At 49.1% G+C, this 14,892-nt stretch overlaps 1 protein-coding gene across 1 annotated transcript in view; it reads right to left on the bottom strand.

Moving 5' to 3' along the window:
• Nucleotides 1-14,892, bottom strand: part of ASIC2 (acid sensing ion channel subunit 2) — a 1,027,155-nt gene that overhangs the window by 541,472 nt on the left and 470,791 nt on the right. The gene's annotated exons all lie outside the window — the stretch shown is intronic.

The raw sequence follows: 14,892 nt of genomic DNA, 5'->3' as shown, positions 1-14,892 counted from the left end.
TGGTGTACAGTTATCTGTTTGAGCCTCTGTTTTTGATTCTTTTTGGTATATACCTGGAGTGGAATTGCCAGATCATATGGTAATTCTATTTGAACTGAACTTGGAAGGCTGAGAATGACTGAGCTGGAGGAAGCAAACATACTCTGTGGATGAATGACAAGGGAGGTCACGCTTCTGTGAGGTGACCCACCCATCGCATAATCTCTCACTCCCTCTCCTCTCAAGGACCGTGCTGTGTGTCCCACCATGACGACCACCACCCACTTTGATTCCTGGTTTCCCTAGAAGAGCAACGCTATGGTATCCTTTATGATATGCACTCCTTTCCCATCTCCTGCCCCGGTTCCACCCAGCCCCGAACACCCTAGGTCTTTCCACGGGTTGGTAAGTACTCCTCTGCCTACCTCACTGTGTTGTTTTGAAAGAATTTGAAAAGGAATAGATACATGTATATATATAACTGAATCACTTTGCTGTACACCTGAAGCTAACACAACATTGTAAATGAACTACAGTCCAATATAAGATAAAAATTAAAAAAATCATAGCCAACTTGGTACGGTAAAAATGGGGGGGGAAAAAAGAACAGTATGAACTTGAAAGTGCCTTTAAAACCTGTAAAGCAGTGGTACAGATGTCTGCAGTCATGCCTGTTACTATCGTCCTCATTGTCGTCTTTGTTAGAAAACTTGTGGGCCTCCCAGTGGCCTCTCCTGGCCTGAGGGTACCCAAAGGGTGGCCACCACAGCCCCCCACTGGTCCTCCATTCTGGTGAGAACGAGATTCCTTCATGCCCAGCCAGGTCCGCCAGGCCCGTGGTGACAAAGCCCAAGTATGACACCTTAAACTGCTGTATCTCTACACTGTACCCCAATTCTTCCCAACACCAACACTTGTGATAATAGCAGAGAGGAGTGGAAATTGCCCCACCCCATCCTGAGAGATACAAAGGATGCCAGGCTGCTCTTTTCACGTACAGGGTTGACAGATCTGTCTAGGAGAATCCGTCTAGAAATTCTGGAGTAGCAGCCTCCTACGTCAAAGAATTAATTCCCCCAGGCGTGGTTTATTTGATTTCAAATACCTGAAACATATGTACTGAGAAACAACGGTGTGTTTGGCACATTCCTAGGCCGTGTGCGGGTACAAAAGCCTAAGATACGGGGTCTCAGCCTTCAGCCCAGACATTGCATTTATTCTAAGATTTTCAAATGCTTGGTACCTATTTTCTGACACCTCAGTTCCAATTATATACTGCTGGTCTGGGCTCTAAGTGTGACTGCCTTCCCCTGCTAAAGGCTGTCCGTTTAAGTAATTCCTTTGCTTTAGTCTGGGAAGCTGTCGTTTAGTTACTGCCTGCCTGTCCGGTCTTTACCTAGAGTCAGTGAAAACACAGGAACCTATCTGACGCAGTATATGATACGATTCTAAATTGTATGACACATAAAATTGCCCCAGAGTACTTGAACTACTCTAGACCTCTGATAATAAACATAGCTCTGGTTTCCTCTTAGGCTCAGAGTGGCAAAGAGGTGCCATCTATGCTACCAATCCTTAGACCCCAGCAGGCATGACTAATCCATCATAGAGCTTTTAGGCTGAGCCGGGGCCTGGCTTCTCATCCTTTCTCAATACAACGCTCTAGGCAGCCGCCTTCAACTGATCTGAGTTGGCGGTCACAGTATGTAGTAGACACTGTCCATAACCTATGTCCTCAGCTCCCAGCTGCCGGAAGCATTGGCCATAACAGCCCACAATTGCACCCTTCCCCTGAGAATTGCCCTCTGCTGGCCCCGATAGGGCCACCGGTGAGGTCTCCGATGTCAGGCCTTGCCTGATACAGGAGTACAGAAGCCTGGTCCCCTTGCTATTAATACACAGACATATCCCTGGGATCAAGCTTTGCCAGTCTTCTCCCCTTGCTTTACCCTGCTTCCCTCCACCCTTACAGATTATATCTAAAAGCACACCTTCAATAAATCTTCAAGTAAGAATCCCCATTTCAGGTTCTGTTCCTAGGGAACCTGAGCTAAGCTAGATCATTGGTCATACCTGCCTCTGACCCTATGCATAGGAAGGAAAAACCAAGGACAGGGATAACTTGAGTGAAGGGGCAAAGCTTTGTATTCTCTTTCATCAGTGAATAACTAGATAATCAGCCCACAGATGTGTCCTGAGCCCTGGACACCTGTTGGGCATGGGGGACACACTGGCACACAAGACCGAGCTGGACCCTGTCCTCATGGAACTTCCATTTCAGTGGGATGGGTGTAGATATGATGGCATTGGCAGCAGAGACTTTCTAGCTCAGATCAGGGGAAGAAGGAAGAGGGCAGAATGGAAAGAATAGGTTCTGAAGAATCTCTCAAGGGACAGACTTGGAAGCAAATATTTCGTTCCAGTTTTCTCATTACCTAGAGCAGGCATTTTATAACTCGTGGCTCATAGAGTCCTAGAGATTCACGGAAGAGCTTCAGAGGGCTCATAATCCCCTCCCCCCAAATTGCAAATCATATCTTTTGATTTCCTTGCAAAATGATCCCTGCTTTCCACCAGATTCCCCAAGGCATCTGTGAACCACAGAAGTCAAGAATCACTGCTTAGATTTTGTGGCCAGTATATCCAAAGGTCTTGAGACAAAGATGGAGAGAGGGTTTTGACAATATCAAAAACATCCACTGACGATGCAGCAGTTGTGTGTGCCGACCCAGCTGTGATGTCAGTGGAACATCTGGCTGATAAATGAATTTTCCTCTTTCCGATGGGTTTGAGTCATGCAGTGATTGTGTTTTAGGGCTGGAAGCCTGCTCGCTGCTGGGCACCTGATTGTCTCTTTGGGTCTCCTTATTGGTAAAATGAGCAGATCATGTTAGATAGTATCTTCAAGGTCTGGCCCATAAGACCAGATTTTGTGAAGAACCTCAGAAACCATCTATTTCAGGCTCTATTTAAAACGCTGCAGAGAGTAACGGCTAAGTGTTGGGCTCCCGAGCTAGAAAACCTAGGTTTGGATCTCAGCTTTGCCATTTGGGTAGGTTTCCTCTCGGAGCCACTGGGAAATGGCAATAATAATGAATAATAATGGCATCTCCCCAGAGGGTTGCTTTGAGCAGCAAGATAGTCAACCATGTGAAGTGCTTAGACCAACGCCGGGCTCACAGTAGGTACTCATAATGTGTATAGAAGACAGAACTGAAAAGCAAGGGGTAATCTTCAGGAGGTCAATATACTGAGGCAGATTCTCTCTCCCCGGCATTCTCCCATCATAGCCCAGGCTCTCCCCACCGCACCTCCCTGCCTGCTACAACTGCTCTTCCCTTTTCTGAAGACTGCATCGTTTCTCAATATCTGTAGGACCACAGCCTCATGAAAGCCCATCTCCTGGACCTGCTGATGCCCCAACAATCAGGGAGGTTTGAAGATGGCTCTAAGGACCAGGAAGCACCCGGAGCTGTTATTTTTTTGACTCACATTCCCATTTCCACCTCCGCCAAGTCCCAACGCCCCATCTCTAGGCTCTTATCCCATCAGGAAGATCCTGCTTTGCCTCAGATCCAAGACATCTTATCTTGCTGGATCTTAGATTACTTTTTCCTGACAAGGTTTCCATGATCTGTTCCGTGCGTCTCTGGATTTCAGGCTGCCATTGGCCACCTGCTACGTGTTCATGGTGCTGGCATTCTGCCATATGCTGACAGAGGTCATCTTCTACGTGCTCCCAGGCAGACACTTGACTCAGTCTTAACCTTGATGTTCGCCAGCTCCTTGCTTCCAGAGCCTTCTCTGGGTCAGCTCTTATTTCAGGCCAGTCCCGTTTTACACCAGGGACATGTGTGGATTTGGAAATGGGTGCATCAGGTGGAAGCCTGAAGTGAGCCTGGGTCTATTGTGAGTGAGAATGCAACTTACATTACTGTTACTAATAACATCCTCCTGCATTCAGCACTTTGCAAGTTACAAAGCACACTTATGCTCACTGTTCCATCTTGCCCTTGTAACAACCTGGTAAAGTAGATTTGATCTCTGTTTAAGCAGTTAGTAAGCTCAGGCCTGGAGAAATTAAGTAACTTGCTTAAGGCCAGAGAATTGTTTATAAAGGTAAAATTAAAAAACACATCTGTCTGACCTGAAGTTCAGTACTATTCTTGCTACACCAGACTGGGGCCTTAGAGGGTTATGAGGCCCAGAGCAAGTGGAAAGAGGTCAGCAAGATAGGGGAGAGGAGTGGGGTCCTCAGGAGACAAAGGGCCAGAAGGTGGGCGCCCAGCTTGTTCTGGGTACAGCACAGTATACCCCTTAATGAGTCTGGCATCTTTGCTTTCCCACCTAGGTAGCCTGGGGCCGGATGAGGAGTTCTGGGAGCCTCAGCCATAAGGGCGCCCATCCCTGTCTCTCCCTTTCCCATCCCAGCTCCCAGGAGGTGATGTTGCGTCTTAGAAATGAGCTTGAGCTTAAAAACCAATCAGACCTGAATTTAAATCTTTACTTTACTGCTGAGAGACCTTGAGCAAGTTACACAGCATCCCTGAGCTTCTGCTTCTTCATCTGCTTTGCAGGGCGGCTGTGCAGATTCAATGAAATAACGGATGCATTGCTGTCAGTCATATCTGGGGAGTAATGGCCCATGAAGAGGATTAGCCACATGGCCAGAGAAACCCAAGAGGTCTCCCTGCAGGATGCCAGGTCAGGCTGGGCTGCGTCCTGCCTCTCTCTGGGCTCCGTTTCTTTTCTGGATCCCCTTCTGTTACAAGCTAAACAGCCCCTTCCCCCTCACTGACGGGGATGTTGCTTCCTCTGGCTACAGACCCTGTAATGCTCCCTGCTTAGCAGTTGCTCAGACAAGCTGGGCCAATTAAGCTGCATTCCTCTAATTGTTTTGGTGGATTTTCTCTGAACTCTCTCCAACTTGTCAACAAATTTGGTTCTAAATTTAGACTTAAGTGCCAAATCTTGGAACTCTGAGCTTTTCTGCTCTAGCCAACCATTAGGCGTGCTTGCCTTCAGGGGTAGACTTTAGGGGTGTTTCTGCCTCCCTCCCTCCCTCCCTTCCTTCCTTAGTCCTTCCTTCCTCCCTCCCTCCCTCCCTTCCGTCCTTCCTTCCTCCCTCCCTTCCTTCCTTCCTTTGTCCTTCCTTCCTTCCTCCCTCCCTCCCTCGCTCCCTTCTCCCTCCCTCCCTTCCCCCCTCCCTCCATTCCTTCCTTCCTGCTCTCATTTTTCCCCTAATCATGAACATAAATGCAAGCAGTGACTCTGTGACATGCTTTATTTTCTTTGCACAGTGCAGGTCCATACTTAGAAAACAGTTTTTCTTGTTTAAACTTCCAGGAAAGCAATGGCAGAGAATTAAAGCGGGGATTAATTGAATGCACTAATTCTTTTTAAGCTCTGGAAACTGCACAGAGGAAGTCAAACAACTTTGAAGCAGCAGGGGAGGGGAGGGGAGGGGAGAGGATGGGGGCTTGAATGGAGTGATGTCTTTTCTATTTCTTCCCCACCTTCCTGGTTTGCATTCTTTAAAACATCAGCCTCAAGCATTGTTGCTTCTAATATGGGGTTGGCTAAAACGTTCATTTAGGTTTTTCCGTAAGATGTTATGGAAAATTCCGAACGAATATTTTGGCCAACCCAATATAAAGACATTGTAGCGTCTGCATCAGGCAATTAGGGCCCACCTGACGCCCAGGAGGCAGATTTAAAAGAGCCCTATTCCCCCTTCTCCTCTCCTTTCCTTCCTCTCTCCTCTCCCTTTCCTCTCCTCCTTACCGTCTTCTATTTTGTCTTCCTGTTCCCATCCTTTGCTTCCTCTGTTTTCTTTCACCTGCCTCTCTCCTCTCCTTCCTCCCCTTCCTCCTTCCCCCTCTCGTCTTGTGCTCCTCTCCATCTATATCAGATTCCTTGTCCCCAGGCAACTTTCATCCCAGTAGACTGCCTTATACTCTCGAAAGCCCTCTCATACCCCTGGTCACAATGGAGTCAGACAACAGCCCTGTATGGGGCCAGGGCTCGTTCCTCGGCTCCATTTGACAGATGAGAAAATAAAGCCCAGAGAGGTTCAGCAACTTATACAACGTCACACAGCTCATGAATGACCAAGCTCTCAAAAAGACCCAGGACTTCTGGCCTCAGTCTTGGTCACAGTCTGTGCTCTAAGACACTTGTCGAATGACAGAATGATCTCATTATGGGTTAAAGGATCAGATCAACACGGTCAAAGGCTTAATGGCAAGGCTGCTAGTGAAGCCAGACTCTTCTGTCATCTCAGAGCCTTGCTCCCATCAACCCAGAGGACACCTGAGGACCAAACCTGGCAATCCAGGTCACATGCCTGTTTGTTGTCACCGAAGTCCCAAGGATACCTCACAGTTGTAGAGGCCGCCGAGAGGGTCCTGCAGGCACGGAAACAGGATGGTTGGCTGGAAAAAATGCCTCGACAGACAGCCAGTGTTTTTACTTACTGCAGACTGCAAGTCTCTTTCTCCTAGAGTCTCAAAAGGGTGTCAGCTCATACATTTAAATCTGTCAGCAGGTGTTGGATCCAACAGTATTCTGAGCGCATGCAGAGACAACGATCCTGGCCCCTGTACAGGTGACATGTCCCTGCTAGGTAAAATGGGCTTCTCACTCCTACACACATGACTTAAGTCTTGTTTCTGTAAGAATCAGGTGGGATAATGAATGCGATCACATTTTATAAACTACAATGTTTGTATAAATACAAAGTATTCTTTTGCTGCTGGGATAAAATCCACTGCAGGTCATGGGAATGGATGGTTTTAGGACCTGGGCTCCTGGCTCATCTCTTTCTGGATGCTGCTTGTCACCTCTGGTTTTCTTTCCTTGATTTTTCCCCTTTCCTTTTCTTCCTCAAAATTCAATTCAGGCAAAAATGCCTTCAAAATGCTCTTTATCCACAGCTTTTCCTTCATCTAAATATATCTAGCCTATGTCCCATTAACTCAAGATCCTGTGATGTGGCTTAAAAATTTTTTGATTAACAAATCCATTCTGAGAGGATAGGAAGAAGACACCATGGCACCCAACTGTGCCCCTCCACCTGGGGACCATTCTCATTTCAATAGAGGCCTCCACAGACCTCAAAGAAAGAGGAATGACTCTTAATGGAATTTCAAGTTCTGGGGTAGGCCATTGGAGATTTTATCCAGATTGCCTGCTTATCCGGCTTGTTTTTCTGGCGCTGGGGACATGTCCCATCGAGCCATCCTCACACTCTCACCTCAAGATCGAACCACCTCTGGCTTGTTTCCCTCTGTCAGCTCATTGCTCTACCCTTGTGGCCTCTGGGACCCTGACCGACGGTGCTGAACATTTCCACTGGCTTGACATCCATCGGGGCTGGTTTGCAACATGGAGTGGTTGCAGGTTACTCCCTCTTCTCTGGGTCAAGGAGGCAGCTTGAGCCTCTTTCTGAATCTTCAGGAGTTACACCCAGTAGGTTCCCAATGAGTGTGGATACAGGGGAAGGGCAGCATTTCTGGAGGCATATTTCCAGGGCAAAAACAGTATGTGATCATTGGAGGGCTGGCATCAAAAGGGAATTTAAACCCTGCCCCTCCTGGGGCAAAGAAGCAAACAGACAGACCATTTTCCACTTGGTATCAGTTGTCTGCTCCCTTTCTCCTTCCCAGCTGGCTCATGGACTTTCCATCTCATTTATTCTTGCATGCTTAGAGCTCATTACAGATGGTGAAATTTCAGCATTTGATGGACACCAGCGCAAGACTGGGAGAGGCCTTGGTGCCTCCAGGACAAGGAAGGATGAAATGTCAGAACCTGGAGAACCTAATTCAGCAATTTTGGAAATTATCTAATTTAAGCCCCTTGAGTGCTTTGTCAGAAAGGGTAAGATTGTCAAGAGGGTACTCAAGAATGCAGTTTGCTGCAAAGAAACGGCAACATTTGGACTGTGTGAGTGTACGTGTACATGCCCGTGTGTATATGTGTCCATCTGTACCTGTGTGTGTGTGTGTGTGTGTGTGTATAGGAGGGGTCTCTCCTGTATGTGTGCATGTTAGAGTCATAAGAAGTCAGAGCTGCAGGCACAATAAGGGTCATCTAGATGGATCCTCTTGTTTCATAGAGGAAGAAACTGAAGCCCAGGACAGCATCTTTATCTGTAAAGTCGGACCTTTGATATCTGCCCTGTTTGCCTCAAAGGGCTGTGGAGAGGGTCAATAAGATCATGAATATAAATTTGCTTTGAAAAAAAATGTTTGCAAACATGCATGAAACCGCAGTGTGCATGGGATTAGGTCCAGAAGTGGGAGATACTGTGCTCACGAAGGATAGAGCTGCTCTGGGGCGCAGGGAACAAAGGGCAACGAGGGGTGGAGGGGAAGGCCATTCTCCAGACTCCCTGGGAGTCCCACCGCGATACACACACAGCTGAAGGTTGGACAGGCCACAGGCCAGCAGAGAAGGAAAGGAGGGGGCACGGTGAGGTTCACTGATGAGAAGGAGGCTGGTGTGGACAAGAGGGGTGGCCCTGCTTCAGAACTTATGCAAAGCTTCCTAATTCTGAAGATTCTCCAGAATAACAGGGAGTCACCTGGGGGTGCCGCGGTGCTTCAGGCCATCGGGTCTGGGGCTCAGAACTGCCCAGGCTTGAGTATCAATGTCCCTGGATGACAGCTGGCTGACAAGGAACAGCACATGAGTGAGGAAACGGGCTGAGGGAAGGGCATTCAGCTGAAGCCACAGGTCGGGATGAGTTGCAGTGAGGGATAAACCCAGACCACTGTGGCTCCAAATGCAGGAGAAGGTTCTGGATCCCCGATGGCTTCCTTTCTCCTCTGAGGGGGGTTAGGTGAGCTCTGTTACTCTTCCAGAAAAGACAGTTCGGACTCACTACTCCTTTATCCAGTTGCTCAAGCCAGAATCCTTCATGCAACCCTTTAAGCGGCTCCTCTTCGGAAATACATGCAGAATCGAGCCAGTTCTCATCGCCTTCAATGTTACCACCCCATTCAGTCCCCACCATCTCGCCCCCCGTCTCCTGCCCCTCCCTGCTTCCATCTTGCTGCCCTGTCCTGTCATCTCTGCACTGTGGCCAGGGAGCCCCTGTTTACATATCACTCAGATCATGTCTCTCTTCTGAGGGAATCTCCCCACCCCCCCGCCCCACCAGGCAAAGATCCCGCTCACTTAAAGCACAAGGCCCTCCAGGATCGGCATCTCCCACCAAAGAGCGGCTCTGATTTTACCCTTTACCACCCCACACCCACCCTTGCTCAGTGTACTTCAGCCACACAGGCCTCTCCTGCCTCAGGACCTTTGCACAGGCTGGTCCCTCTGCCGGGATGCTCTCCCCACACATAGCCACACAGCTCACGCTGTTACTCCTTGCAGGTCCCTGTTCACGTGTCACTTTTTCAAAACTACCTTCCCTGTTCTCCTCATATAAAATAGCTAATTCTCCTTCTATCCTTAGCTCACTAAGCCCACTTCATTATTTTTTATTTCTTTAGTTCTTATCTCCACCTGGTATGCGTGGGCACTGTTAATTTCTGGCTGCTGCGATGCACAAAGCCAGGGGGCACCCAGGAGGCCCCACTGGAGCCCCACCTCCCTGCCGGCGGGGCAGCAACCTCATGCATTTGACTCACTGCTACAGACCCAGCTACAGGGCTAGACCAGGGTTCAGGAAGTGCCTGCTGAGTGAAGTTTTCCTCTTCCCCTCACTGCACCTTTTACCCTGCGCCTTCCTCCTCCATGTTTTCTTCTCTAGAGCACGCCCTGGCAGCCTCACGAGGGCTCTGGGAGGAAGGCCTGATCACTTCTCAGGACTTCCTCGTGTTGCAGAGTTGGAGCCTGAAGGCACAGAGCGTGAACTCCGTTTTCAGAATTCCCCTGCCAGTCCCTCCCCCTGCTGGCTCCGCATTTCTCCGCCCCCTCCAGAAGCCCCATCTTCCTCCACGTGCCATGCTTCTCTCTGCCTCCCAGCAGGAATCAAGTCACTCTTGCCATCATTCGCTGTGACTGGTTGTCATGGCAACGGGGACAACAGACATCCACAGAGCCCCTGGTCAGTGTGCACCTGGAGTTTAGCAAGGTGGCGGCGGGGGAGGGGGGTGGGTGTCAGGCTGCCTGCAGGGACCCCAGGAAGCAGGCATCCAGAAGGGGAGAGCTGCCAGTCACCTCCCCCCGCCACTCCCCTGGCTTACGAGCCTGACTGGGACTCCGGGACAGTGGCAGGTGTGATTACACATTGCTTGGAAGGAGCAGGACCCTAACACAGAAGCACGATTAACTGCAGGGGCCAGTTGCAGCCCCTGGGAAAGATCCTCTGAATAGGACGTCCCAACAGGGACAGGCTCCCTTCCTTCCTCTGTCAGGGACTTAGCTGATCTGACCCAGCACTCAGAAGAGCCGACAAAGGGAGAAATGGACAAAAGAGTAAAGAAATGCACAGAAAAGTGAAGAGTTGGGGCCAGTCACATGGCTGAACCCAGATGTGGCCCTGGTTAATTGCTGGGGTCAGTTTCAATAAGAAGCCACAACAGTCTAGATCCTTCCCTTGGGATAAAGGGTTGACCTAGCTACATGGGTTATACATTAGTTTAAGCAATGTTAGCTGCTATAAAAGGTAAACTCCCAAATCTCAGTGATTTGGCCCAATAGAAGTCTACTTCCCACTCTCCATAAACCCCAATCAGCACTACTGATGGTAGGAGAAATGGAGGAGTGTTCAGGGACCCAGGCTGATAAAGGGTCTACAAACCAGCTGTCTTCCAATGTTGCCCTGGACCTTGACATCCAACAGACAAACCGTGAGAGCAGAGGATAGAAATGGAAGACTCACTCTGCCCACATTCCATTGGTCAAACTTCATCACACAGCCCCACCTAACTGCAAGTGTGTCTGGGAAATGTAGTCTAGCTGTGTGGCCAGGAAGAAGAAACCCATTTGATGAACCGGTGTCAATCAATTCATCAAATTTGATGAATTCCAGAGGCTGGAAGGGACCCTGGCCCTGAAGACAGAATGCAGTGTCTGAAGGGAGCAAACTAGAGGTAGACCATGTTCAGAGCCAATGGGAGGGTGCCCCCATGGGTGCACACAGCACCCAGTGACATGACCACCAGGATCTGAATTTCTGGCCTGATTCCAAAACCTTTGGTGATTTGTATCATGAAGCGCCCTCCCATAGGAACTTCTTGGATCCTGTTGAAAGAGGAAGGAGGGAAGAGTGAGAGCAGGTAAGGGGGTGGGTGGGGTGGACGTGGAAGGTTATAATGACAAAAGGGGTTTGTAGCTTAGACACTGGAATGCTAGCCCTTGACCCTTGCTAGTTTTGTCCCCTGTTTGATGCTGTTAGGTTTTCCTCTGGAGTGCCTTACCATCCTCTCTGAGGAGAGCTCAGGTTCATGTGCACATCAGCAGGGTGAGAAGCAGGTAGGTGAAGCCAGGGGTGGAATAAAATAATGTCACCCTCGGGCCCAAAAGACAGGACATCCTACTCGAGCGGCGGAGGAAACTGGGGTCCTCAGAGAAAGAGGTGAGGGAGGGATTTTCAGTCCCCGGGGAGGGGGGCTGGGCGTAATGGCTGGGGCACCTGTGGGCCGGAAGCGCCAGGAGGGTGGGTACAGAGCTGGCTGCTAGAGTGGGAGGTTGGAGGAGCCAGGGGCTCCGAGGGGACCACATCAGTCTCACCTGGGATCTTTATAGAGAGACCCAGGCCCCGCCCCAGGCCTTTGGAGTCAGACTTTTTAGAGGTGGGGCTCCAGTGTTAAGAAGGATCCCCCCCACCTTCCCAAAATTTGCTCATTCTACGGATGGGTAAATAAGGCTCAGAGAGAATAATGATTTTTCCAAAGCCACAAAACTAGTTGGAAGCAGAGCCTGGCCTGGAACCCTCATCTCATGTCTCCTGGCAGCATCTATTCTACTCCTGTAATTGTCCTACACACACACACACACACACACACACACACACAGACACACACACGCACGTGCATGCATGCATGCACACACACACTCATATATACACACAGCTCTAAGCCCTGAAGAATGCAGGTGGACTAATAATCTCCAGCAGAAACCCTGACATACTGACAGTTGGAGGCTGATTTAGCCTCATGTTCCCATAATTGATCCTGCAGTTTGCACAGATCGAATCCATTATTTATCGTCTCACGTTGGGCAACTGGTACCTTCTGTGTCTGTTGGGCAAGAGCCCTAGATGCGGTTTGTACACGTGGCAATGGGTCTCTGCCCCAGGGGTAGCCCAGGAAAGAAGACCCATCTTGTCTCAGAATGGCAGTCTTCTTGTTGAGTGGCCCACGCACAGGGTCCATTTAGAAACCCTCAATAATCAGCAAAAAAAAAAAAGTTGGGGGTGAAGATCCCTGGTCTGAATTACACAAAGTCTGAATTACAGACTTTTAAAGACAGCAGTTTTTAATTGCTTTCAAGGCATTCAGGAATGAAATGGACAGAAAGGGAGCAAAGGAGCCTAATTGGAGGCACTTCGGGGACCACTTTAATAAATAGGAGAGCAAGTCCTGTGTAATTAACATGATATTCCATGTAGAGAAACCAACTTTTAAAAAACTAAATATAATAGTTTGGAGGCGAGGGACAACACATATTATTCCTTTGCATGAGGAACGATTAATTAACATATAATAATAAAGCAGTTACACAGACCAGATTATCTATCAATCACACCAGCCAAGGAGATTCTAGACCCCATGCAAACACAGGACACAGTGTTCCCTGGCTCATGCCCCCCACCAGGCCCTAGACTGCTTCCCTGACAGCCCAGAGATATTCACGGTCACCTGCTCCTGTCTCAGGCACCCCACCCCTTCCCCCAGATGCTCCTCTCCCTCTCTGCCTGGCACTGGCATCGCAGGCAAGACTCGGACAGTATAGACTCCCCTCTCCCCTAGGTGTGCAGTACAGGCACAGAACGTATTATGATAACACAGCCGGGAGACTGCCATTGATTTCCTGCTCCCAGTCTCTGCTTTAATCCATATTTTTATTAAACTTTTTTGTGCAGGAAGGAACATTTAGGGAAAACCATGAAGTGCTGTCAGGCGTTGTTATTAGTCTTCTCAGCTCCCTGCAATGAGCTATTCCAGAGCAGAAATATTTGCCATCGGGCAGTGGACCCAGGGGCCAGATTGGAGGCAGGAGCTCATTTGGCCAACAGAAGGGAGAATAAAAGATAGCACTCGAGACGCCAGGAGGACAATGGGAGCAGCAGTTTCCAATTTATTTCACTTCTATGGAGCGCTTTTTAGACCCCAGCGCCCACATCTGGCAAGTTGGCACTATCCTTTCCTTAGAATGACTGAGGTTTAGAACGTGCATTTTCTGTCTGGTGATGGTAACAGTGAGAACGAGGCCTACAGCTCCCAGATGAGGGAAGCAATGGAGACGTGTATTGTCACTGGTCCCTGCCTTGCAACTGTCCATCGGCACCAGTCATGAGTAGCCTTCATTCATAGAGAGAGGTGTCCTGGACTCCAGCAAGGGGTTTTGGACCACTGGCTGCAGAATTCTCATCAAAACTGTGGCCAGGGTGAACTTGCCTTGTGACCTCCCTGAACACCATGTTCTTAGGACATCAGCAAGCGGTAGGGTCCCCAGGGCCCTAAGAGAAATTTCTGGAGGGACCGAGCTGGTTCAACCTGGAGACAGGTAGCCTCTGGAAGTCCCTGATTATACCTTCCACCTGAAAGGTCCTACATGTCAGCTGTCCAGGCAAGAGGGATGGGGCTTGCTCTGTGTCCCCAAGGGGCAGAAGCAAAACCAATAATTATAGGAAATAGAATCAGGTGGAAGAAGAAAAGCTGCTAGAACTCTTGGTGGAATTAGTGAATTAAGCATGATGGAAGCTTTTGTCTCTCTAAACAAAATTAACTCCCCTAGCATGGAATATCTAGTTTTCCCATGTATTTATTTCATCTAATTTTCCACCACCCTCATGGGGAGATCAGGCTCATATTATTTCCCCATCTATAGAGGATAAGACTGGGTTCCGAAAGGTCAAGTGGTTCTCTAGAATCATCTCCCCAGCATGGGGGTTTGAAGCTGAGTCTTTTTCCCTTTGGTCTGATGCCCCTTCCAGTAGGTCCTAAGTCCTGGGGTTCAAATAAAAATCTCAAAGGCTTTAGAAGGGACTCATGAAGTTTTGGCATCTTCCAACTATAGGTCCCTATATAGTGGGCCGGAAGTGCTTCCCTCCCAGGGTTGGTAGTGCCTGGGGGTCCCAGGCTGATGCAGTGCTGGGGAACTCGGAGACCTTGTTGAGTTTCTTGGGGCACACTTGGAAACCAACACAGATCTCTAAGAGTTCCCCAAACTGGGGGCGGGGGCTCTGTTCCCCCTACTGACTAGGTAGGTCTATAATAAGACCCAGAGACCCTCGCTGGTATTGTTAACATCCTTCCTTCCTCTACCTTCCCTCTCCCCCATCAGGTTCAGCCTAATCTCATTTCCTTCCAAGTCCTTCTATTGTATCCCTGGATCTTGGCTTTTTAACCCACATATCAAGGATATGATGTCATTATCTTCTAGCTCCACCCTGGCAATTCCACTCCAGCAGCTGGTCCCACGTTCAGCTGCCTGAATGCGGAGGGTCCCAGGTAACGGGAGTGTGGAGCTGGGGGCGCATCTATAACACTTCACAAACCTCATCCTGCCACAAAGGTGTGTCTTCTTTACATCTCTCCATCTCCCCGGACACCGTTGTAGCTTAACCACTGGCATCCCTTCACCTACGACCTGAACAGCCACAACGGGCTTTTAAAACGTTCCCTTCAGGTTCCTGCCAACCAGTGTTCCTCAGAGATGCCAAATCTATCTCTCCACAGTGCGAAACTGGATTATGTCAATCCGCTGCTTAAGAGACATCAACAGACT

This window comes from Balaenoptera ricei, chromosome 20 (genome assembly GCF_028023285.1).
Source record: "Balaenoptera ricei isolate mBalRic1 chromosome 20, mBalRic1.hap2, whole genome shotgun sequence".
Classification (NCBI taxonomy): Eukaryota; Metazoa; Chordata; class Mammalia; order Artiodactyla; family Balaenopteridae; genus Balaenoptera; species Balaenoptera ricei.
Note: the sequence above shows the minus strand (reverse complement) of the source record. Positions and strands in the feature narration are given on the sequence as shown.